Source organism: Bombus affinis, chromosome 3 (assembly GCF_024516045.1).
Source record: "Bombus affinis isolate iyBomAffi1 chromosome 3, iyBomAffi1.2, whole genome shotgun sequence".
Classification (NCBI taxonomy): Eukaryota; Metazoa; Arthropoda; class Insecta; order Hymenoptera; family Apidae; genus Bombus; species Bombus affinis.
The window spans coordinates 14,666,956-14,671,106 of NC_066346.1; the positions used below are offsets into that span (position 1 = coordinate 14,666,956).

The following is a 4,151-nucleotide window of genomic DNA, read 5'->3' on the forward strand; positions in this document are numbered from 1 at the left end:
TACATATGCATATATATATTTTACATAATGGAAAATTACATTGTGAAATGTATATATATATATATATATACACACATATTATTATATCGAACAACTACTCATCTAATATACAAAACCACCCTGTGAAAATTACATTACTGAACATTCAACTAAACCAACTGAAGACTTAATATAATAATATATAATAATATAATAATATATATACATAGATATGTGAAATAGCGTTGTATATAACCAGAAACAATACAAATGTCACACGACTTCTTCAACAACTTCGACTCTTCGTTCCTGCCGACAACACCTCACACGATGACTGCGTCTTCTAGGGCCACTTACGGATTCTTTACAATTCTTCTTCTTCTTGCACTGAAATATCATATGCAGTGAATAAAACACGAAAGAAGCAGGATGAACTAAATAAAAGAAATCATAACAAGATACACACCGAGACACTCCGCATGGGAACCTCTTTACAAAGATACCTCCGTATCTATCATTAAACGCATAATAATCAAGATGCACAAACCTCATTTGGAAGTCGACACCACTCACAGCGTGCCAATGCAAGGGAGGAAAACGAATGAAATTGTATTTCGTGAAGACGTTTCACCACTTTCCATAGATCAGAAACTGGAGTTACACAACTAATAACCTAATAACAAGAAAGTAATATAAAATATACACGATTTAATATATAGCAAATATGGACATATAAATCTACAAGGAGCAAAATATATCTCATATTGTCAAATAAAACCAAATTGTCAAAAGATCATCAGGACACGACGTCAACGAAGGTGCCACTGTGCCTACTTGGGTGGAAAACCGCCCCTTCAGCATCATCCTTCGCACATATTCACACACGCACGTCGATCACGTCATCTCGTACCATTCACATATCTTCCTCCTCTTGCGCTAAAACAAATTCACAAGTTTAAGGAAACAAACAACATGCGAAACGAGATAGAATACTAAGAATACATACTCACACAGTTCGCACAGGCGCGGACGCTTTTGTGTCCATGACTCAACATAACCTGTAATCACAAAAAGAAGATAAAAACCCCAATAAACTAAAATACCGAAATAGCGATCGCATACTAAAAATCACTGATCGAGATTCATATAACCAAAATTCATAGCACGCCATTATGAATACAAGATAACCTCAAAATATAAAACTATACAACTTTATAATTAAATCAAACCCTCACGATCACACTACAACGACTTCAAAATGATATATTAAAACTTACCATTATGTAAAAATACTTTATTGGAAGAAACAAGAAATAACGCGTGCTACACATACAAAAGCCACGGCGGAACTGCGAGATGACCACCGCTATGAAGGGTTACAAGAGCATCGCAGATGCAACTTCGGCAAAGACACGTTGCTACACGCGTATGGAAAGTCCTTGCAATTTTGACAAAACGGATTGCACGTGCCTTGATCGTTCCCATTGGCATCAGCAGGAAAGGATTCGGAAGGATTGCAGACGCAATCTCGGCGAAAGACAAACCACTGCAATATCCACATTCAATCACGTATTTTGAATGTTTCCATCAGCATCGAAAAGGTATACGAGAAATCAAGACACGGCGTGGGATGAAGCAAACAAGACATCAGCAATCATCAAAATCCACGTTCTCTCATGGAAACTCTAAAAACCTGCAGCATTGCGATTCCCACCGGAACGAACTGCCACGTGACTGCCATCCCATTGGGGATGTCATTATAAAAAGCGTAGCGACACATTTCAAATCAGATTAATTGTTAGCGTTCGGGAGAATTTAGCGAAAATAAGGAGATTAATTGTTAGCGTTCGGGAGAATTTAGCGAAAATAAGGAGAGTAATTGTTAGTGGTTCAGTAGAATAAAGAAGAGTAATTGTGAAAAGAGAGTAACTGTCATTAGTTGGTTCAGTTAGATTAGAGTAAGAGTAATTGTTAGCGTTAGGGAGTATTTAGCGAAAATAGAGTAAGAGTAATTGTTAGCTGTTCGGGAGATTTTGGCGAAATTACAGAAGAGTAATCGTTATCAGTTAGAATAAAGAAATTGTTAGCGGTTCAGTTGAATAAGAGAATAATCGGAATAATTGATATTAGTTGAATCGGTCCGTTTCGGTAGAATAAGCAGATAATTGGTATTAGTCGTTCAATCGAATTTGAGTGAGTCTGATATCAGTTCGTTCAGTTGATTTAATTAGAATTTAAGTTAGGATTAGAGAATAATTGTTCGTTCCAGTTCGAGTTTAAGAGTTGCGAGATATAAATGTTATTAGTCAGTTCGAATTATAAAATAATTGTTTTTAGTCAGTTAGAATTAAAACAATAGTTGGCTCAAGTTTTGCGTTAGAATTTCGAATTGTTAAACACGTCCGGACACACTGTTGTTTACACTGTTCAAATTAAATAAAGATTAAAACAAAAAAAATTATAGAAGTGTAAATCTTTGTAAAACCGGAATCACCCCAGCGGCCTGCCCGTTCATCAGCGGAGGCCAACGTCAGGTGAGTCAACTTTAATTATTATTAATAATTAATAATTAATAATTAATTATTACAATACACATAATTATTATTAATAATTAATAATTAATATATTAATTTATTAATATATTATATAATTATATATATTATATAATATATTATATTAATATATTATATATTAATAATTAATAATTAAAATAATAAATAATATCAATAATTAGTAAAATTCGTCATTAAATCCGCCAGGAATAATTATTTATAATATAATTGTTTATTCCAAACAATCCTCTCCCGTGCTAGTATTCCTGGGCATAGCAGGTTAGCCGAAACGTGGAGATTGTTGACCAGTGGCCTAAACTCCAATCAACGCTACTTAATCTAACAAGAAATATCTAATTGAAGCAGTCCTTAGACTGTTTCCGGTGGCAGCGACTACTACATTGATTAAAATTTGAAAATTTGGATAGCCAAACGTAACAATATGGTGTTACCGTGTAACGTGTAGCGTTGTATATTGTTACGTTATAACGTATAACATTATATGGTGTTACCATATAACGTATAATTATCATACAATAAACGTGTATTTTTTTATACAAAAATTCCGGTTTCATATTTACATACCTTTTACTATTACTTAATAACGTATAACGTTGTATATGGTTACGTTATAACGTATAACGTTATATAGTATTACCATATATCGTATGACGTTGTATACTATTACGTAACAACGTGTAGCGTTGTATGTTCTTACGTTATAACGTTCAACGTTATGTAGTACTACCATATAACGTATAACGTTATATACTATTACGTTATAACGTATAACGATATATAGTATTACCATATAACGTATAACGCTATATACTATTACGTATACTATATGTATACTATTACTTTTACGTTATAACGTATAACGTTATATAGTATTACCATGTATCGTATAACGTTATATAGTGTTACGTTGTAACGTATAACGTTGTATACTGTTACGTTATAACGCATAACGTTATATAGTAGTACCATGTAACGTATGTCGTTATACAGTGTTACGTTATAACGTATAACGTTATATGGTGTTACCATATAACGTATAATTATCATACAATAAACGTGCATTTTTCTATACAAAATTTCCGGTCTCATATTTACATACCTTTTACTATTAGGTAATAACTTATAACGTTATATAGTAATATCATATGTCGTATAACGTTGTATATTGTTACCATATAACGTATAACGTTATATAATATTACGTAAAAACGTGTAACGTTATATAGTATTATCATATAACGTATAATGTTATATCCTATTGCGATATAACGTACAACGTTGTATGTTGTTACGTTATAACGTTTGGCGATATATAGTATTAGCATATATCGTATTACGGTATATACTATTACGTAATAACGTATAATGTCATGCAGTGTTACCATATAACGTATAACGTTATATAGTATTACCATGTAACGTATAACTATATATACCATTACGTAATAACGTATAACGTTATCTAGCATTATCGTATATCGTATAACGATATATACTATTACGTAATAACGTATAAAGATGTATATTGTTACGTTATAACGTTTAACGATATATAGTATTACCATATAACGTACAACGGTATATAGTGTTTCGTAATAA

General features: G+C 32.3%; 1 long non-coding RNA gene across 1 annotated transcript; it reads right to left on the reverse strand.

Annotated features, from left to right (window-relative positions):
* Positions 1–1,782, reverse strand: LOC126914817 (uncharacterized). The gene is made up of 5 exons (XR_007709822.1): positions 1,257–1,782; positions 990–1,037; positions 814–915; positions 527–652; positions 1–366 (listed from the first exon to the last, which is right to left on the reverse strand). It is a non-coding gene; the product is annotated as an uncharacterized LOC126914817 (long non-coding RNA).
* Positions 1,783–4,151: the final 2,369 nt, after the last annotated feature.